The sequence below is a fragment of the Pinus tabuliformis genome, chromosome 5_1 (genome assembly GCF_031772625.1).
Source record: "Pinus tabuliformis cultivar Carrire ecotype Pingquan chromosome 5_1, CPIR1, whole genome shotgun sequence".
NCBI classification, from domain to species: Eukaryota; Viridiplantae; Streptophyta; class Pinopsida; order Pinales; family Pinaceae; genus Pinus; species Pinus tabuliformis.
Window position 1 is genome coordinate 459,459,464 of NC_142305.1, and position 23,228 is coordinate 459,482,691.

The 23,228-nt window shown below is 41.4% G+C and overlaps 1 pseudogene; it reads left to right on the forward strand.

Moving 5' to 3' along the window:
• Positions 1 to 3,913: 3,913 nt before the first annotated feature.
• The window catches only part of LOC149165469 (lysine histidine transporter-like 8), a 35,558-nt pseudogene continuing 16,243 nt past the window's right edge, over positions 3,914 to 23,228 (forward strand).

Sequence of the window (23,228 nt, forward strand, 5' to 3'; positions counted from 1 at the left end):
ACTCTATCTTTCATAATTCATCAAACCAACAACATAATTGCACGTATCATCTACCTATTTCACACTTGCTTGAAAATTAGAGACCTAACTTGCATCATACTTGTAGCTGAAAAACATTATTCTCACTAGTACAAAATGAGAGATTAGTGACTACGCGACTAAAAATGTTAGTCACAATAATTATTTCAAGTGAATTACTACTAACTTGAATGACTAATTTAGTCAAGGACTAAAATACATGACTAGATAATAAGTAACAAAATTAAAAATGATTAATGTAAATGACTACTATAGTTCAAGAATAAAAATATGACCAACTAACAAGTACAACAAGTATATGAATTAGTCATTTATGCTAGTCATTTTTAATTGTCACTCCGGAAATGGAAAATTGCAATTTTGATACTGAAGTGCAGTGCAAGCCAAAGAAGTTTCATTTTGGGGTTGAGGCCATTGTTTTCATCCCTTTGCAATGGTACAAGCCTAAGACCCATTCTTACTATGTAAAACATACTAATGACACTAAATATCCCCCATAGAGGCCTAAGATCCCCTATAGAGGTCATGTGTGGTTCTTTGGGAACTACTTCACAAAGCTTAATCATCAAAGATTCAAATAAGGCCTAAGACCCTTATGTTCCTATTTTGACCAAGCCTACACTTGTAAGCATCATATGTGATTTGAAAGCCTCTTAATTTCATTAAGGTCCAATGATGAGGCTCCAAGACCCAATTGTGGTATGTAAAACTTTTGAATGGTAGACACATCCCTCCTAGAGGCCAAATAATATCCCTTAGAGAATATAATTAATGTGGTGGTTTGAAGCATTTTTAATGGCCACTGATTATTTAGAACTTAAGTCCCATTTTTTTAATTTCCTTCCTTGGTCGTAGTAAAGGCCATGAGACCCATTCTTATTATGCAAAACATACTAAATGCCTATATTCCTAGCTAGAGGTCTTCTTCATGACAATTGAGCATGAAAAAGACTAATTTAAGGACTAAGGCCCTTGTTTTCCTCTCCTAACCATAACATAGATACTAACTCCCATGTGTGGTGAGAAATACCCCTATAGTACCATATCTCAACATAAGACCAAAGATCCATTAAAAAAGATCTATGTGGAATAACCTCATCTTTACTTGCATGAGTGACTTTTAGTCAAAATCAAATCTGAGAGACTGAGTTCTTTGCACTTGAAGAAGAATTCAAAGTTAATGTGACTTTCATTTGGGTTTTATTTCCTTGCATTTCATTTTCTTTGTCACGGGAACAAGCTTTAAATTTGACGTATGTCTTTAAATTTGATGCCCATATACTAGTTTTTATGTTTTTAACCTGTAAAAAAAAGGTCATTTTAAGATAAACACTTCATTACTAACTTCCAATTTTTTTTGAAAAGTGTCATAATGACGAGCGTATAGGAAAATCAGAAGTTTGGAAGATTATATATCTATATATATATAGATATAGATATATATATATATATATATATATATATATATTTGTTCACTAGTCGGGTCCACCATTATTTTACTCCAGAAATGGGTAATTGTATTAAAAGTTGGTCACTCTATTTTGGACTGGTACTCGCCATTTCAGAAATCCTCACAAATTAATATAAAAACATTAGTCATGATATAGCGTGGCCTCCAAGAACAAGGACACCATTTCTTTCTCTACATGGATACCACAGGTGTCCATGCTCACACTATCTCCATACCGAAAATGCAACCATATAGAAAATATCATTCATTCATAATACTCTCAGCCTTTGGACTTGCATGTTTGTCGCACTTGGGAAGGCGTAGCAGGAGCTCATACTATCATTACAATTTAACCGAACTCAAATATTTGTAAGCTATTGATCAGGTGCTCAAAATTTTACTCAAAATTCAAATTTGTTGGATTGGTGTGGAACCTAAACAACCGCATAGTGCTTGTCATCCTTAATTCGGCGCAACTCGTTTTGCACGAAATGTACTTTGTATGCTCCCAAAAACATGTTCTGTTCACTTTTCCAAATAGGTGAATTTAAAAAAAAATTGCAGAACCTAGTCAGCAGTTTATACTGTTGATGTGGCGCTGACTGGGCATGCCTACATGGTAGGGTGACTGTGCATTGCCTATTTTCCTCCAGCGAATTAGGTGGTGCCAAGTGGCATGATTTCAATGGCGCTGACATGGCGTGATATGGTTGGTCGGTTGGTGGCCAATTACAGGCTACCACATGGCCCAGCTAGGGGCCGCCACGTGATATCCCAAGGGCCACCAAAATTGGTTAAAGGGTTGAGCGGAATGGGTAGGGGTCGAACACAAGACCTCCATCCAACTAACATCGTCGCATACCAATACGCCACTGTGGTTCTTATTAAACCATGGCACAAAAATGGTATTTAAAGTTTATGAAGTCGGAGTTGTGGGGGAAGGGAGCTAGGGCTTAGCCTTGGCCCCCCATTTAAACATGCATACGACTTGGGTGGAGAACCGTTGGTGGAGGTTAACCACCCCACCTAACTGCTATATGCTACCATCGACAGAGCACCATGTGAACACTCAGCGATAGTTATCAAACCAGGCAAGATTTTTGAATGGGTGCGTAAGGTAAAGCCCCATCCCCATGGGCGTATGGGGGTAACGTGACCGCAGTGGAGCAGAGTGGGGGCCCGACCGGTGAGGGCGGGCCATTGGCCTTAGCCCCTGGGCACGTGGACACACGTGACCCAACTTTTTCAACTTTAAGGCCTTACCAGATTTTTTAACTGCCCAACAAATCCGCTTAGATTTCAGCGAAATTGTGGGTTCAGTGTCGGAATTTGGGGAGTTTGTGGAGCGAATAATAGCCAAACTTGGAGAGAGCATAACTTGATGAGTTTTTGACCAATTCAGGAGCAGGAAGAGGCTAGACTGGAATTTTTGGCCATTTTGGAGCCATTGGAGCAGGTTTCAAAGATGTTTGAGCATTGTAAACTCATGTATTCACACTTCTGAGCATAATAGAGAGGGCCAAGCCATTGGAAGCTAGACCAAGGAGACGTAGCCCAGGAGGGGTGAACTCCTTCATCATGTGCTATTATGATACTGTTTTGGTGATGTTCTTGTATGTTGTATGTTGTTGTTCAGTCATTTGTTTATGTTTTTTTGTACATAAAATTTACATAAAAACACTCAAAAACTCATGATAAAACTTGCAATTAACCTCATGAATACTTAAGAACTTTTACATATTCTGAAGACGAATTTAGCATAACCAAACTAATTTTCCCATTCATATCAAGTTTGGTATCAGAGCTCTCGGTTTTCTTTATGCAAGGAGACGTAGCCCGGGCGGGGTGATCTCCTTAATCATGCGTTGTTGTGATACTATTTTGGTGATGTTCTTATCTGTTTTATGCTATTGTTTAATCATATGTTTATGTTAATTTGTACATGAAATTTACATAAAAACACTCAAAAACTCATGATAGAACTTATAATTAACCTCATGAATCCCTAAGCACTTTTACATAATCTGAAGAGGAATTTAGCACAAAAAACTAATTTTCCCATTCAGATCAGCTATACCATAACATAATACTTACAAGTTACAACAACAATGGGGGTTCCAACTTCCCAGTATAAGATATGGTAGATGGGATAAGATTTTGGGGCTCATGGGTTCATGCATTTTTCGTGCATTGGTATATCTTTTTCATTGTTTTGAGCACATGACTATTGATAGCATTGTATTATGTTGCAGTACTCGATGACAGTGGAGTTTCCCATGATGATGGCGAAGTAGGAAGAGGAGAATCTCGTGAACAAAGAAGTATGGTGAGGTGAGGAATGTGGGTAGCCTGTGTTTTGTATACTCAATTAGTTGTCCGCGTTGGATATGATGATTACTTGGGGGTGGTTTTGTTGTTATCAAAATGGGAACAGGGCGCAAAAAATCTAAGGAAGAAGAGGATTCATCTGAGGATTCTGTGAGGAGCTTCAGGTTGCAAGCGCCTTCGGGGACTAAGGAGGAATCAGGGGGAGAATGATAACTGGTCTCAATACCGCCCACACCCATGGGAGCCACACCCCCTTTCACCCCTGGTGCTCGTTCTCCCCACCACCAGATTTCTACAAATTCTCATTCTCATGCTCTTACCCCTGGGCAGAGATCCCCAGACCTTCTCAGACAACTGTGAGCACTTGCCCTCCTTCATCCTTGGTGTCTCCTTCCATGCCTAGGTCCCCTCTTCTCAAGACTCCCAGGACACCATGGACTCCTTCCCTTATCTCTCCCAAGGTTCTGAGCCCCATTGAGACTCCCATGCAAAGGGTTTTGACCAATATGAAGACCTATCTAGAGGAGGTTGGGCACCTCACCAAGATCAATCCTCAAGATGCGTGGCTACCCATCATAGAGTCTAGGAATGGGAATTCTTGTTATGTATTGTTTCATAATCTCAATGCAGGGATTGGGTTTCAAGCTAGTGAGCACCAGTATTGTAGCAATAATGCTGCAACTCCTGGGCTGCTTCCTTTACTCTTATCAACCCGGTAGTTTGCAACAAACTTGGAAGCGACGGTGTTGTATGCACAAGTACTAGTTCTTACTGCAAGTTGTCACTTGGTCAGCCGACGCAAGATCACTAGGAGCTCAAGCCAACTTCTATGGATTCTAGAAGAAGCTCTATATGTGATGAAAGAAGAGAAAGACTACTCTACAGATACTACTCTAACTACAGAAAGGAGCAATACTGAAATGTAAAGCAAACCAAGTAAATCCTAATTAACCAACTAATTATAATTTTGTAGAAAGCACTATGAAAACCATGAAAAGGATACCATCATCTATTCAAAGAAGTAAACAACATCTAACTAAGCTATTTCTGGAAGTAAATGAGCAAAAAACATCTTTTTGGATTTTCAAGTATTTTTATGTGAATTTGAAATGCATGTAATTTATTTGTTTGTGAATGTGGCAGCGAATAGGTGGCGTTAAAGGGTGGTTTTGGGACTTGAGAGGATGTAGGATGGTGTGGTTGGGCCCTAGGAGGTCTTCTGGAGACTTTTCCCATACTCGGCCTTCAAAAGAAAGCCTACAGGAAAATCTACAGGAGGAAAAACAACGTTCTACAGGAGGAGGCCGAGAGAAATTTTGGCTATTTTGAGGGTGTGAGAGTGGGTGAAAGAGGTGAATGAAGGTTGGAATGAGGTGTTAGGACACCTAGGGTCTCCCAAGAATCATCAGGAGAGAGAAATATGATTGGATTTGCTCAAGGAGAGAGGAAGAAATTTTATAGAAAATGCATGAAACTAAGGCAGAATTGAGGGGAGACTTGGGCGACCAGTAGGGAATGGATCAGATGGAGGATGGGATGGCTAATAGGCTGGCCTTCTAATAGAATATGTCTTCTGCATAAACAACTGACAGTCAACCAATGAGATTAAGCAAGCAATGAAATAAGTGCATCTAGAAAAACAGAGTTTTGCATCAAACTAGTCTAAACTATGATCTATGAAAGGAAATGCTAAGAAATGTTGCAAGAAAGGAAAGCATGAAAGAATATTGTTGTAAATAAAGAAATGAGCATGATGGAGAAGTTTGGAAGCAAAACAAAACTAGACTATTAACCAAAAAAACTGCAAACACTAGAAGTCCTATGAATGAGGAAAATTTGTGTTTTTGGGGCAGCAAGAGGGTCTTTGCCTCAAATCATGGTCCCAAAGGGAGGAAGAGAGGCCAAGGCACTGTTGCTAGCCTTTTTAATCTTTTCTTTATCACTGCTTAACCTAATATAGAAAGCACAAATGGAAGCAAACTACTGAATCATCAAAAGCAACCTATTCTTAACCATGAAAGAAATACATCTAACAACAACCTAATCTACAAACTGAAATAAAACATACAAATACAAGTAAATAGGAGCTTGGCTACTTGGATTGGGCCCTAACCTAAGAGCTTCAGCCCTCTGAAGTAACTCAGTGCTAACTCAAAAAGGATTCCATCTTTATTTCCAAAACAATAACAAGATTACATGGAACTGTCAAAATAATAAGCTTGAAGTTGAGCAGAGTTTACATAAGCAAAAGTACAACAAAAATCCAACAAAAATCTGACCCTAGTGAGGCCCTAGGCCTCTCTACTTATACAAATGAATCTACCAATAGCTTCCTTAAAATCAGGGAGGCTTGGCTCCCAAAACTCAAGATAATCATTAGTCATCCTCCACTTGCTCGGCTACCTTCTAGTGCATGACTTGGTTGCTTGTACTTCGAGCTGAATGAAGGGGAATTCGAAGTGAGGAGTAATAAATGAGGGGGATTCCCTCCTATAAGTCCTCTCCTTTGTCCACTTCGAGTTATTGCTGCCATTTGTCCACTGGATCCTTGACTTTGACCTCAAAAATCATTAATAATCTGCATTAAACACATGTTAGACCACATGGCATCATAACTAACTCAACTCACTCTATAAGCATAAATATAATCAGAAAAACATACAATAAGCTAAGAGAATGGTTGATTTGACTAGGTTAGGAGTTAAAATGAGGCCATATAACTACCCATTTGTGAGGCTCATCATCACCCCCTACTGAAAGTGTTGCTCATCCTTTGAGAAACTTAGCCCATCTCCTCATATTTTATGGCCCTGGTGGCCTCCCTAGCATCCCATGCTTTTGATGTAGTCTCTTCTTCCTTGTCATAGAATCCTGCCTTCCTGTCTATCTCTTCCCATTGCTCCTGCTCTTCTTCTCCTCTTCTGCCTTCCAGCATGCCTAGCAGTAGTGGGGGACTCAATTTGAGGCCAACCCAATTGACCTTCAGCCTCTACATGGAGCGCTTGTACATTGGCACTCTCCTTAATGCCTTCTTCATCCTCATTGGGGAATGATATTCCCTGATCTGCAGATTGTGTGGTAAGGTGTTTCATCTCCTCATACATGCATGCACACAGTCATCCCCAAGTAGCCTTTCCATATCCTCAAAGTGTGAAATGGCTTGTGCCTGATCACTTATATATCTAGGGGCAATCTGAAGATTATTGGAAAGTAGGTTATGTTTGCTAATAAGTCCCATGGGGTCTGATGGCTTAGCTCTGATCATTAATGGCTCATTCTACTCCTTTATCATCAACCTTCTTATTTATGCTGCCCTTAACTCTTCATGGTTCATCCATGAGGCCATGGCCATTAGTTGTAGGTCCCCTAGCCTAGCATTGGGGTCCCACACATTCATGTCTGTGAGGGCCATGTTATGTAGGTAGAATTCTGCCATCTTTGCCTTATCCTTTGATGTGCTTTAGTCACACAGGTCCATAAACTACCTGTAATCTTGGAAAGGCATTGTGCCTCTTTGTGCCAAAGTCTTTATCTAAAATTGCAACCATTGGTCCTTGAGATACAGGCCATAGGATTTTGCTGGTGTTCTACATTGCAATGCCTCCATGGACCAGCTAGCCATGCATGCCAGTTGGGTCTCTTTCTCTTGCAACTGCCTCCTTAGCAATTCATTTTCTGTTTCAAGTTGGCTTCTTGTAATTGCTTCCCTATGTCTGATAGCACTCAACTCTCTGCCCATTTCTCTGAGTTTGTTCTCCATATGGCCAATATCCTCAACTCCTTTGGATTTGGCTATTTGCATCCACCTATGTGTTCTTATCCTCTCTTTCTCTAATTCAAAGAATAGTGGAATTACAAATTTTTGTGGAATTATTCTCCCCCCCTCAAGAAGATTGTAGTAGGAGCCAAGACTGGGCTAGGGATCAGGTTCTTGTAGCTCTGTTTCTTCCTCTTTTCCATGTGGCTATCCTTCTATCCTTTTCTCAAGCCTTTGGGTCTCCTGTAGTTTTGACAATGTCTCCTGTAGGACTATTTTTGGGTCCTGTAGTTCTACCTTTTCTTTCCATGTGGGAGATCTAGGAGTCCCCCTTTCATATGTGATAGGTGCCTTAGAAGGGGATTCTTTTCCTTGGGTAGAGGGTGAATCTTCAATTATGATTGGCACTTTTGAATAAGGTTGGGGTTTCCCTGTTTTGATTCTTATGCTCTTCCTAGACCTGAAATACATGGAGGCCTACCTTTTCCTCTTATGCTTTTGCTTGATGGGTGTACTGAGGGCAGTGAGAGTAGCTGCTACCTCTCTTTCCAGAGCCTCAGGGGATGCTTCTCCTTGTTCTGTCTTTTTTGCCTCTTTCTCTCCTCCTTCTGTCTCTTTTTCTGTCTCTGCTTGCTCTGTTTCTTCCTGCTCTATTTCTTCAGCTTTCTCCTCCTCTACCTTCATTTCTTCCTCCTTCCTTTCTTGTTCTGCTAAATCACCAGTTGCTTCACCTTCTCCCCCTTGCTGCTCTTCCTCCTCACTGCCAGTAGGACTGATATCATAGGTTAGGGTCTTTATGTCATCCTCAGCTATCATGTTTCATAAGATTTCCCATGCTATAGGGAGTGTAAATGTATGGAGGGCTTCTTCCACTAAAATTTTGATTAACCCATGGTGAGCTAGCTACTCTGAATTTCCTGCTTGAACTTTAGTGCTAGAGCCAATGAGATATTGCAGGAGGAAGTAGGGGATGCTGAGCTTCTGAGGGGCTAGAGTGTCCATGCCATACCTTAATTCATGAAGGATTCTAAAGTGGTAACCATAGAAAATGTTGTACCTCCCCTCACAGGAAATATATTTGATTATTTGGTAGCTGACCTCATCCCAAGGATATGGTATGCTAGCCCTTCTAATGCCATTTTTATCCTCTACAGGGGTTTCATTGTTCTGGAAGAAGTTTTTCTTAGCAGCCTGGCCAATTGGTTTCTCATCCCTACTCCAAGGCAACCCAAGAGGAAGGGTAATGACTCTACTGATAAATTTAGGGGTTACCTCCATGGAAAGACCTCTAAAGGTGATAGTGGCATGTGTTCTAGTGTGAGGGACCAAAGAGTGGGCAAATTATTGAGCAATTTCCTCATCAAACCCTCGAAATTTCTCAAAAAAGTTCATCCAATTTTCTCTTGTGAATATGTCCACTACTTGGGGATGTGCATGGAGCCTGGAGGAGTTGGTGGGCTCCTTCCTCATAAAACCTCCTGCCATTTTGTTTATGCTTCTTTGGGAAACCAAATATGGAGAAGGAGACAACAATTTTTGAAGAAAAACAGAGAAACAGAGAGACAGTGTTTTTTTAAGAAATAAGCAAGAAAAAATAAAAAAATTCCTCCACCTAAAGGCTTGATTTCACCCTCAAATTTAAACCACTGCTTGCATATTTTGATATTCAATGGAGGTATGCATGGAACCTACCTCCTTAGCCCAAGAATTGTGCTAAAACCCGTGTTTTCTCCCTTCAAAACAACTCACTGGCCCTCCTGTAGAAGACTGTTGTCCCTCCTGTAGAATCCCTGTAGGTGCTCCTGTAGAAAACGCCGAGAGCAGGAATATGGGAGAGATTAATGGAGAAAGATGGTTACTAGGGAGAGGAGGTTTACCCACTTGTCTGCATCAGGCAAGGAAACTAGGACTTATGCTTCTTAGCCAACTGGTTAGTAAGCTATTGGGCCTAATAGTCTATATTCTACTGGTCCTATATCATATGCTGAAACTGGTCATGCTCCTCCTGTATATGCTGGTGGTTCAATAGGGGACAGACTATGCATCTACTCCTCCTTATTAAGCTATTACTTTCTATGCTACTGCTCCTAGATCTTAGTAGACTTTCGCTATTAGGTCGTCGTGGATATTTTCTCTACACCAATAGAAACCTCCTCTCCCTCTCCCTTATTGTCGAGCGGCCTAACGGCACCTCTCCCTTATGGTCGAGCCTGCTTGCAAATCCTCTCCTTATCAGTCGAGCCGATGGCAGCCTTATTAGTCGAGCGTGCTACGCACCCTGACGGACCTTATGGTCGAGCGGCCTTACGGCTCCTTGCTGTCAGATTTTCAGCCCTCAGCTGAGCAGACTGTACAATGTCTGACCGTCCTTCACAGTATATGTTTTCAGTTTCTTTATGATCGTCTGCCTCATTTGGTCCTGTGGCTTTCCGGGGCTTGTACTTCAATGAAGGCTTATCGAGGTTGTGGGGGCACGAGGAGATTGCAGGAGCGGAGTTTCGAGGAGAGAATGAAGGAAAAGGTGTTGAGAGTGCTCGGGGAGGAGTACTTATTACTTTTTATGGATATTTCTGGTGATGGAGGGTGAGCTGGCAAGGTGTATGTTGGCCATATTTGGACCGTTCATTCCCAACTACCTTGTCATCGTGGCCCTTTCCTTGTAATCATCCCTCATGATTGCATCGGAGTGCACACTTCCTCCACTACTTGTCCTTGACATCTTTCTTGAGTTGATTGTGCACACGTGCGTGTGACATCTTCAGATGAGTGGAGTCAACTAGATGAAGGTGGCCAAGTTAACTGGCCACCTTTCCCTCATTCAACCTCAACCATCTCGTTGTTGTTGCATGCCTTCTAATTACACAAATGCAAACAGAGGAGTGGTTTAGTTACTTACCTAAGATCCGAATGCATTTACTTGTGAGGTGTTGTGGCTATTCTCTTTGTTGCATGCCCTTGTTTCTTTTGATGCATGTTGTCTTCTTGCTAATGTGTGGTTATGTATTTTGCAAGTTCTTCTCTAGCTGGATCTGAGCTTTAGGTGTTTTCTTCCACCTTCATGTTTTCACTCTCTTATTGCTGATGCTGGATTTTAATGGGATCTACTGCTACAGGAATTACTACAGGAGCTCCTATAGCTACTTCTCCCCTTGAATCTTCAGCTCTTTCTATGCTTGGAGCTGTGAGGATGATGCCAGAGATGTAGATAGGGATGGAGAGGTAATAGGTAGGCTTCATGTGAGGTGGATGGTGTTGTTCCTTTCTTATTTTATTTTTTTCCATTTCCTGAAAAACTATTTTTTATTTTTTATTTTTTTTGGACAGGAAGAAGAATGATGCTTGGGATGTGATGCAGGCTTGGAAATGATGGCAAGGAGGTTTGAAGACTGCAGGAGGATTTATAGATTTTTTATGAAGCTTCCCTGTCCCTCAAACTTCCTTTTATATCCATTTCTGGCTCTCTGTAATTCCTACAGGAGCCTCCTGTAGAAAACACAGTTTTTGAAAAAGAAGCACGATGAGGTGAAAAAAATGCCAAGAATGATGGAGAAAGGTGTGGGAAGGTAGGATAGGTGTTGGTGTTGGTTTCAGGGCTCGCTTGGCTCCTTTTTCTACTTCCTATAGTCCTCCTACAAACCCGCCATGCAACTAAAATTTTATTTTACTTTCTCTCTTTTTTTTTTTGGAAACAACTAGGGCGCCTCAAGGAGGTTTTCACCCTAATTGGCTGCCTTGGGCGCCTCCAAGGGAAGTTTTCATCCAGGGATCTTATTTTTCTCCCTTCTTTTTTTGACATCACTGGGCCGCCTCAGAAAAGGTTTTCAACCCAATGATGGGACTCAAGCGCCTCATAAAGGTTTTCACTTGAGTCCTTATTATTTTTTTATTTTTCTTTTTCTTCAATGAGTGGGTGAAGTGGAGGCTAAGACATGCTCCACTACCATCAATGTCTTATTCAAATCTTTAATGAACTCTCACTTGGAGAGGGGTTTCTTGTAGACTTTCAACCGATTTCCATTGACAAGCATGGGGATGGCTTCATCATCAGTGGCTCTGATCAAAACTGAACCATTGTCATTGCATTTCTCCACAGTGTAGGGTCCCAGCCATCTTGTCCTTAGCTTGCCCTTGAAATCTTTGTATCTTGAATCATAGAGTAGTGCCCAATCTCCCTCTTGGAATTTCTTTTCCTTGATATTTTTGTCATGCCATATCTTTCTTTGAAGTTGAACTACCTCTGTATGGAGAAGGGCCTACATTTTGTGTTCATCCAATCCATTGAGCTAAAGTAATCTTTCTTTCTGTGCATGGGTGAGGTCTAGGTCTAGCTGAGCTGCCATCCTTAGGGTATTGAATTCAAATTCTATTAACAGCAAAGCATTCTTCCCATAGACCAGTTCATAGGGTGTGAACCCTATAGTGGTATTCCATGTTGTGTTGTAGGCCCAAGTGGCCTCAACTAATCTGTCTGCCCAGTCTTTTCTGCTACTGCTCACTACCTTTGTCAGGATTCCTTCCAATGCTCTATTAGTGACCTCCACCTGCCCATTGGCTCGTGGATGGTAAGGGGTTGAAGTCCTGTGCTTGATTCTATGATATGTGAGCAGGTCTTCAATCAAATTGGAATTAAACTGACTGCTTTGATATGTGACCAGCTCTCTTGGATGCCCAAACTTGTAGAATATGTTTTCTCTCAAAAACTCAACTACTTTTTCTTCTATTGTTGCTTTGATTGCTTTTGTCTCTGCCCACTTTTTTAGGTAATCAGTGCACACAATGATATATTGTTTTTGCTTTGAAGGAGGGCTGATAGGACCCACAAAGTCCATGCCCCACTTCTCAAATGGCTCAAAGGTCACTTGAGGTTGCATGGGAATTTCATCCTTTGGAGTAGGTTTCCCCATCCTCTAACACCAATCGCACTGGTTGGTATATCTCCTCACATCCTAATGAAAAGTGGGCCAGTAGTAGCTTGCTTGCAGTATCTTGAAGGCGGTTCTTTTTGCTGCAAAATGACCTCCACAAGGCCCATCATGACAGGTCAGGAGGATGTCAAAGACTTCCTCCTCTCTGACGCATCTTCTCAAGATCTGATCTAGGCTGAGTTTGAAGAGATTGCCTCCAATCCAGGTGAAAGGGGCACTTTTCCTTACTATCTTGCTCTTCTCTTTTGAGGACATGTGTGGTGGGAACTGTGCTGAAACCAAGTAGTTTGCTATATCAGCAAACCATGGAGAAAGTATTGAGATAGAAAACAGATGTTCATCTGGCATTTGGTCATCCACCATTCCTTCTTCACCTGCAGGCATATTTGCTCTATAGAAAAAGTCAGCAACAACATTTTCTTTACTAGGCTTATCAATAATGGTAAAATCAAACTACTGCAGTAAAAGAAACCATCTAATAATGCGAGCATTTACATCCGGTTTTTTCATTAAATATCTAATTGCAGCATGATCAGTGTGCACAAAGGTTTGATAGCCTGTGATATAATGTCTGAATTTGTTTAAGGAATGCACGACATCTAGGAGTTCCTTCTTGGTCATTGTATAGTTTAACTCGGCCTTTGATAAGTTTTTGCTTATAAAGCATATGGCATAAGGCAAATTTTCATCAATTTGTCCCAAGGCTGCTCCTATTGCTTAATTCAAGGCATCCGCGTGAATGTGGAAAGGTAGGGCCCAATTTGGGCCTCTCAGAATTGGGGCAGTCACGAGCTTGCTCTTCAAGGTATCTAGGGCCTCTTGATAGTTTTCCAACCATATGAACTCGACATCTTTACCTAAGAGGCCAAACAAAGGAGAGGCTAGCTTGCTGAAATCTTTAATGAATCTCCGGTAATACCCAGCTAAGCCTAGGAAACTTCTGACATCTCTCACCTTTTGAGGAGGTGGGACCCTTTGGATGATGGCAATTTTGTTGGGGTCCACCTGCAGTCCTTGTTGAGATATTGCATGACCTAGCACGGTCCCTTCAGTCATAAAAAATTCACATTTTTCTGGACTAAGGGATAGGTTCATCTCAATACACTTGTCTAGAACTTTTCCTAGATTAGATAAGGCTTCCTGAAAGTCAGAGCCATAAGGAGTAAAGTCATCCATGTATATCTCTACTGCATCATGAACTAATTCAGAGAATATACTCAATACCGCTCTTTGGAAAGTGGCGGGAGCGTGAGACAACCCAAAAGGAAGGACCCAGTATGCAAAGGTATCCCAAAGGCAAGTGAAGGTGGTATTATCTTGGTCTTTAGAGCTGATTTGAATCTGATTTTACCCGCTAAACCCATCTAGGAAAGAGAAAAACTTTTTCCCTGCCAGACCGTCTAACACTTGGTCTATGACAAGTAAAGGAAAATGGTCCTTTTTAGTGGCTTTTTTCAGTTTCCGATAGCCAACACAGATTCTCCACTTACCATTTTTCTTTGGAACTAGCACCAAAGGAGAGACCCATTCACTATCAGAGATGGGATAGATGAATCCTTCATCAAGCAATTTCTACAATTCTTCCTTAACAATATCTTTAAGTGTTGGATTCATCCTCCTTTGAGGTTGCCTGACTGGCTTGCAATCCTCCTTGATGTATATATGATGAGTGCATACTAAAGGGTGCACTCCCTTCATCTCCTTATAACTCCAAGCGAAGGCATCTAGGTGTTTTCTCAGCAGGCTACACAGTTCCTTCTCCTGGGAAGTGGATAGGGATGGATTGATTTTCAAGGTTCTTTCTGGGCCGAACTCTATATTCTTAACACGGAGAGGAGTGGAGTTGGTCGCACAAAGATCAGTTGAGGGGTTGTTTTGGGTTTCTCTTACTATGTCCTCTAATGGTGATACATTGGGAGGTGGATTCTAAATCAGATTTTCAATCATATCATCCTCATCTTGCAGTTTTCCCCCCATGGCGATTTCTAATGCACAAAGCGGTGTAGAATAGACTTCATCCTCATCTTCCTCCTCCAACTAGAGAGGTAGATCATGTTCTAACAAGGGTTGGGCAGGAGGATATAGGATTAACTGCTTGAACATATGCCCATTCTTTATGGTCATGTTCCTAGCTCGACAACTGATGTAGGCATCGACAGTAGCCAACCAGGGTCTTCCCAGAATGATACCACTTGTTATAGATCTAACCCAAAGATATTATGATAATAGAAATAACCCAAGAATAACAAGATAGAAATAGATAGAAATGCTTCTTTATTGATCAAACCCTTAAGGTAGGGCAACACCATACATTCACTCCTTAAGGAAGGAGAACACTCCACAAGCCATATGCATGTTCATACAATAATCCTTGACATCCCTCAATGTGGAGTCTCTAGCCTCTTTATAGGCCTCATACATACAATACCATGGGTCATTACCATGGTTCCTTCAATACCATCTATCTAATACCATGGGCCCATCACATTATTACTAACTACTTGTGGCCCCTTACATGATATGGGTTAACCACCTTATTTATTACTATGGCCCATCCCATTATTACATTATTACCTTGGGTACCTCCCTTGGTACCTCATATTATCCCCCCTAGGTATATAAAATTCTACCCCCCTTAGCATGTTTCGTCCCCGAAACATGGGAAGAACACAAATAATAAGATCTACTCAAAAGCGTAGTCCACTAGTACCATGAACGTGCATCTAGCCATCCAAGAGAAAGGTGAACCTTCGATCTCGCTGGTGCCTCACTCGCTTGAGATGGAAGTTGACCGTGGCAGCTCTCCTGTGTTGATGTGTAGTAAGTGGATCGTCGTTCCTCGCTATCTGTCATACGGGGGTTGTTGTCCTTATGACTAATTGGTTGTTGGTTGTTTTCTTGCGGGGTGATGTGGGTGATGATATGTTGAATTTTTAACCCACGGTGCCTTTTTCTTTAATTCACCCTGCTGTGGTGCCTGTTGTGGTGTCTTCGTTTCCAATATGACTTCAACCACTGAATCCTCATCAGATGTGTCAGCACCTGTTACCTTTTCAGCTTCAGCCTCTATTTGTGTTTGATTTTCGACCATCATATGCTCATCATCTGATATGTCAGTCCCTGGAACATCTTCTGCGTCAATCTTCGTGGACTCTACCTCTTTATTGATGGAAATATCCTGTAATGTAATTTTCTTCTTTTTATACCAGAGCTTCAGGAATTTCTTTTGCACATTAATATTGACCGTACCCACAGATTCCATCCAAGGATATCCCAAAACAACATCCATGTTATCCATATCTGAAGTATAAAAGTCACAATGCAACACATACTTATCCATAGAAAGCTTCAAATCTTTATAAACTTGAACATCCTCATTATCAACCTGTATGTTTTCAATGTGTTTTGTTGGAACTTGCAATTTTTTTGCCAAATTAACATTGATAAAATTATGCTTACAACTAGGATTTATAGACACAACGATCTTCTCCTTTTGAATGAATCCATGAACCTGCAATAAGGAGATACCAGCAGAAAATAACCCTTTAGGTTCCTTGGTTTCCTTCTTTCCTGTAAAAATAAAATCTTTGCTAGGTTGTGTGTCTGTCTGTGTGAGCTTATCCACAAGATTAGCTTTACGGTCAAAGTGGTCCATAAGAGCTTTTGTGAATTTGTCCCAAGTCAAGGGCCTTCGACAACAACGTTGATGCCCTTGCCACCATTGCAATCTTTCAATGTCCAAGTACATTGTTCCCACACTCAGCTGAGTCTCATCATCCATGATGTAATTCAATCTAAAACATTTCTCCATTTGTGCTATCCATTTGGCTGGATGAGAGCCATCAAATGGATACAAGTCCCTCAAATTCAGATCTAGGCACGCCATCACAAAAAATTGGCGAAAATTTGAAATGGTCACAATTCCGTCAATATTGCTCAGAATCCCTATTATAACATGTTTCCAGAAATGGAACAATCATTTTGCATCTTCCCATGTGATAGAAATCTTGATCCAGACACTAGAATTTCATATCTGTGCTGCAACTCTTCCGCCGTCACCAAAATTTCTGCAAAAAAGAGCTGATTTTAAATCAGCGATATCTCCCTCATCCGGACTCCGATTCGACTGATTTCTTTTTTGAATTTGGGTATTTTTTCACAAAGAATCCATATCTACAATTATATTTTTCAGATATTGCACTAGGACGTCCAGATCTGCGCCGCAAACTCGCTGCCCTGAAAAATTGTTTGCAACCCCACTGATTTTTAGATCAGCGATATCTCCTTCATCCGGACTCCGATTCAACCGATTTTTTTTTTGAAATCGGCTATTTTTTCACAAAGAATATAGATATACAATTAAATTTTGCATATTTTTCACCAAAACATATAGATCTGATCTGCAAACTCGCCGCCCTCGAAATCCTGCAAAAAATTGAAAAAAAATTCTCCACTTTTGTGCCCAAAAAAGTGCTCTGATACCACTTTTTATAGCTCTGATACCACTTGTTATAGATCTAATCCAAAGATATTATGATAATAGAAATAACCCAAGAATAACAAGATAGAAATAGATAGAAATGCTTCTTTATTGATCAAACCCTTAAGGTAGGGCAACACCATACATTCACTCCTTAAGGAAGGAGAACACTCCACAAGCCATATGCCTGTTCATACAATAATCCTTGACATCCCCCAATGTGGAGTATCTAGCCTCTTTATAGCCCTCATACTTACAATACCATGGGTCATTACCATGGTTCCCTCAATACCATCTATCTAATACCATGGGCCCATCACATTATTACTAACTACTTGTGGTCCCTTACATGATATGGGTTAACCACCTTATTTATTACTATGGCCCATCCCATTATTACATTATTACCTTGGGTACCTCCCTTGGTACCCCATATTATCCCCCCTAGGTATATAACAGTTGGGCAGGAGGATATAGGATTAACTGCTTGGACATATGCCCGTTCTTTATGGTCATGTTCCTAGCTCGACGGCTGATGTAGGCATCAACAGTAGCCAACCAGGGTCTTCCCAGAATGAGAGGATACCCAGTGATCTTTGCCTTTGGCTGGAGAACTAAAAAATCAACAAGGTCCTCCCAAGAATCAATGGAGACCATCACATCTTCCACAATCCCTTAAGGGGTCATGGTGGAGCGGTTTGCTAACTGTAGCACGGTCGTGGTCTTCCTCAAGGAGCCCTGGAGGTTGAGTTTGAGTAATGTGTCCTTTGTTATCACATTAATGGTAGCTCCTAGATCAATCAAGTGTGTAGGATCATGGTTCCATTGATGTGGACATCGACTGCTGGGCTTTTAGGGTCCAGATACTTTGGACAGATTACCTGCCCCAACATCAGGTCGGACAGTTGCCCTATGACATTAATGGTTGGGGCATCTCTATTGCGCCTTCCTGGATGACTAAAGCACTTCTCTTTGATCAACCTATTGTAGATAGGCACATCTTTTATGGCTTGGAGAAGTGGTATCTTCACACATAAATGTTTCAATTCTCCCAGGAGTTCAGTTTCTTCTGGGGTAGGCTGAACTGTTGCGGATAGTCTCTCAGGAAATGGTGGATTTGCCCTAGGTTCACTTTCCTCTTTATATTCCTCAACCTCCCTAGGTGGAGGTTGGCTATCTGGGAGAACTTTCCCAGATCATAAGTTAATTTCCTGAATCTCCACAGCATAAGTTGGGCATGATGGTTCCCCACTATACACTTGTTGAGCCTGTCTGTTGTTCGGGTTTGGATTTGGTTGGGCAGGCATTTGGGGTTGCTTTGGAGGAGCAGGAGGTAACGATTGTGGTTGGGCAGGTGGTGGAGGCAAAAGAGTGGGAAGAGAGTTGTATTGGGGCCTCCACCCCTGATGAGTTGCATTCCACTGAGGTGGTGACTGAGCATAGGATTGAAATGAATGGGTGGCTGGTTGAGCATGATATGGAGATGTGAAGGACCAAGGAGGAGGCGTGGATCAGGAAGGATGAGCAGGGGGGCCCAAGAAGGTATGGAAGTGACTTGGTTTGGGTTGTAGTATGCCTGAGATGTCCCTTGCATCCACTGCTTGTATGGTTTAGGCCCATGTGACCTCCTTTGGTTTATGTAATAGAGTTGTTCAGTGACTCCCTCAACCCCTTGATATACAACTTTAAGTCCAGGTAAGGAAGGGCACTTGTCTGTAGAATGGTTTTCTTCACAGATTGAACAAACTTCTATAGAGTTCAATGGGCATTCATTCCTAGGATGCCTCCTAGTGCATCTAGGGCAAAAAATGGCCAAAGCCCTCTCTGCTTCCTCTTGTTTCCTTTTGATATGTAAGGTATCCATTTTCATGGCAAGATTCTGCAGCATCTCACTCTTGAAGTCTTCTAGCATGTTTCCAATTTCTCCTTTAATGGATGAGTTAGAGGAAGAGGTACTGGCTGACTCCCCCTACCTTTCTTTCTGGCTACTCTAGAATGGTTTCTAAAAACAATCTTTATGTCCTCATAGGATAGTTGGTAGATGTCTCGCCCGACCAGTAGATGGTGGGTGTCTAGAAGATCTTCTCGAATTCCCCTGAGCAAGACCAGTTTCAGAGATTCAGGGTCAAGTGTACACCCGACCCTTTTGTAACTGAGTTGGAACCTCTCCTCATAGTCTTCCAGGGACTCATCACTTCTTATAGTCATTCAAAAATTTCTTCTTTAGTATCTTTTGACCTACCATAGTCTCGATACTTGTTATTAGAGGCTTGCTGCATTTGAGCCCAAGTTGTGATGATATTGCCAGGTAATCCCATGAAAAAGCGCAATGTTGCATCCTTGAGAGTAGAAGGGAACAATTTCAAATTTTTCTCATCTTCTGCATAGTCATAGGTTCGACAGATAACAACAAACTCAAACAAAAAGGTGTCAAGATCTTCTGTAGTCAAACCATGGAAATGAGGTAGGGCGGAAGGGTTTATATTCTTCATTTTGGTGTCCCCATTGGTATCCCGAATGGGAAAGGTACCCTTTATTCTCTCCTCATTCCCCCTAGCATTTCTGTGTTCAGCCATTGGCTCCAAAAGAATGTTTTCTTCTTCTTCTTCCCCTATAGGTTCTTTAAATATGTCTGGCTGTGCACCTAAGGGTTCTTCTTGATCGTAGCCACCGAAGAAGAGAGAAGGCTGGCTGTGTGAAGCAGTGGGGGTGTTGGGCAAAAATTTTCCTGAATTATCTCTATTCCTACGAGGCATGAAAGGAAATATTTTTGGTTGGTTTTTGTTTCTTTTTTCCCCACACTGATAGTACCTGCAAAACTAAAATTGATTGAACAAAACAAATTGCAACTAGCTGAAGGGAACTTGCTGAAATGAAATTTGCAGAATTGGAAAGGAAAGCAAGGAAATGCAGAAATTGAAGGAAAAGAAATGACTAGTCTACTCTTTTTAGATAGGAGGAATGACCTGTTATAGAGTTTTAGTGAACCCAACGTTTCGGACTACCAACTGAATCCATCATCAGGGGATGCGTCAATAGATATTCTTCAGATCTTAATGATGTATCCAGGAGCTAGATTTAGGTTATATATATAGGAAATTCAAGAAAAGATGTAAGAAAATAGTTCGGCTCGATTTTCATTTATTTAATTAATTAGTCTACTCTTGCTGAAATGAAATTTTCATAATTGAAAAGGAAAGCAAGGAAATGCAGAACTGAAGGAAAAGAAAGGATTAGTCTACTTTTGCTGAAATAAACTATTAGCAAAATGTTGCAAGAAAAAAATAGAAGAAAGCAGTAATCACAGAATACTCTGACGTTTCCCCGGCAACGACACCAAAAAGATGGTGAGAACCAATATTGCAGCAATAAATCTACAACTCCTAGGCTGCCTCCTTTACTCTTATCAACCCGGTGGTTCATAACAAACTTGGAAGCGACAATGCTGTATGCACAAGTACTAGTTCTTACTGCAGGTTGTCACTTGGTCAGTCGGCGCAAGATCACTAGGAGCTCAAGCCAACTTCTATGGATTCCAAAAGAAGCTTTATATGTGATGAAAGAAGAGAAAGACTAATCTATAGATACTACTCTAACTGCAGAGAGGAGAAAGACTGAAATGTAAAGCAAACCAAGTAAATCTTAATTAACCAACTAATCCTACTTTTGCAGAAAGCACTATGAAAACCATGAAAATGATGCCATCATCTATTCAAAGAAGTAAACAATATCTAACTAAGCTATTTCTAGAAGTAAATGAGCAGAAATCATCTTTTTGGATTTTCATGTATTTTTATGTGAATTTAACATGCATGTAATTTATTTGTTTGTGAATGTGGCAGCGAATAGGTGGCGTTAAAGGGAGGTTTTGGGACTTGAGAGGATGTAGGATGGTGTGGTTGGGTCATAGGAGGTCTCAGATGGCCTTTTGGAGGCTTTTCCCATACTCGACCTTCAAAAGAAAGCCTACAGGAAAATCTACAGGAGGACACATGAAATCTACAGGAGGAAAAACAACGTTCTATAGGAGGCCTACAGCAGGAGGCTGAGAGCATTTTTGGCTATTTTGAGGGTGTGAGAGTGGGTGAAGGAGGTGGATGAAGGTTTGAATGAGGTGTTAGGGCACCTAGGGTCTACCAAGAATCATCAAGAGAGAGAAAGATGATTGGATTTTCTCAAGGAAATAGGAAGAAATTCTATAGAAAATGCATGAAACTAAGGCAGAATTGAGGGGAGACTTGAGCGACCTGTAGGGCATGGATCAAATGGAGGATGGGATGGTTGATAGGCTGGCCTAATACTATAAAATATCTTCTACATAAACAACTGACAGTCAACCAATGAGATTAAGCAATAAATGAAATAAGTGCATCTAGCAAAACAGAGTTTTGCATCAAACTAGTCTAAACTATGATCTTTGAAAGGAAATGCTAAGAAATGTTGCAAGAAAGGAAAGCATAAAAGAAGACTGTTGTAAATAAATAAATGAGCATGATGGAGAAGTTCGGAAGAAAAACAAAACTAGACTATTAACCACAAAAACTGCAAACACTAGAACTCCTATGAATGAGGAAAATTTGTGTTTTTGGGGCAGCAAGAGGGTCTTCGCCTCAAATCATGGTTCCAAAGGGAGGAAGAGAGACCAAGGCACTATTGCTAGCCTTTTGAATCTTTTCTTTATCACTTCTTAACCTGCTATAGAAAGCACAAATGGAAGCAAACTACTGAATCATCAAAAACAACCTATTCTTAACCATGAGAGAAATACATCTAACAACAACCTAATCTACAAACTAAAATAAAACATACAAATACAAGTAAAGAGGAGCTTGGCTGCTTGGATTGGGCCCTAACCCAAGAGCTTCATCCCTCTGAGGTAACTCAGTGCTAACTCAAAAAGGATTCCATCTTTATTTCCAAAACAATAACAAGATTACATGGAACTGTCAAAATAATAAGCTCGAAGTTGAGCAGAGTTTACATAAGCAAAAGTACAACAAAAATCTGACCCTAGTGAGGCCCTAGGCCTCTCTACTTATACAAATGAAGCTACCAACAACTTCCTTAAAGTCAGGGAGGCTTGGCTCCCAAAACTCAAGATAATCATCAGTCATCCTCCACTTGCTCAACTGCCTTCTAGTGCATGACTTGGCTGCTTGTACTCCGAGCTGAATGAAGGGGAATTCGAAGTGAGGAGTAATAAATGAGAGGGATTCCCTCCTATAAGTCCTCTCCTTTGTCCACTTCGAGTTATTGTTGCTATTTGTCCACTAGATCCTTGACTTTGATCTCAAAAATCATCAATAATTTGCATTAAACACATGTTAGACCACATGGCATCATAACTAACTCAACTCACTCTATAAGCATAAATATAATCAGAAAATCATACAATAAGCTAAGAGAAATTTTTATTTGACTAGGTTAGGAGGTAAAACGAGCCCATATAATTACCCATTTCTGAGGCTCATCACAGACCTTGATTATGCCTGTTAGCTCTGCTACAGTTCGAGGAGTTGAGGTGGACTCGGCTCTTGGTTTTGCTGAAAGAAGATTCTTAATGGCCGCTTTAACCTTCCCCTCCGCCTCATCTGTCTCCCTTTCACCTCCATTTCCCGGGTCACTCGTTAAAATCCATATAAGGCTCTTAACCCCGAGAGCGGAGCTTAAACTGTCATATAACTGTATTCGTGTGACCGCGCGCATTCACCAACTTTCCCTGCCACCACAACCCTTTTTCCCGCACGCTAAACCCTGTTCTTTTCCTCCACCGTCGATCACATCCACCGTGAGATCCAACAGTGATCGCTCGTCCCGCGCCCGTAACTTAACCACACGTTAATGCGCGGGGAAAGCGGTTTCCCGCCGGTCCCATCCGCCATGTGTCGTGCTGTAAACGTGATCGCGAGCCCATATACGGATACCGCCGCAGCTCCAAAAGCGGTGCGGGGAATACCGCCCGCCAACAAAACCGCCCTCCCCGCTTGCTAACCCTCGCGCAACTTCCTCGCCCGACGACCGTTGGATCTCCCCGCCCGAGATCCAACGGCCCGCAATCTCCCCGCTCACGTACCTCCCGATACTCCTTATCAAACGATCTCCATCGTCCATACATGTGATCCGACGGATCATAATCACTTCACCCCACGTCCTCCCAATGCCTCCCGCCAAGAGATCTCAGCCATCCGTCTGTTCCATCCAATGGCTAATATTTATTCCCTGCCCTCCATTCATTCCCCATGCAGTTTT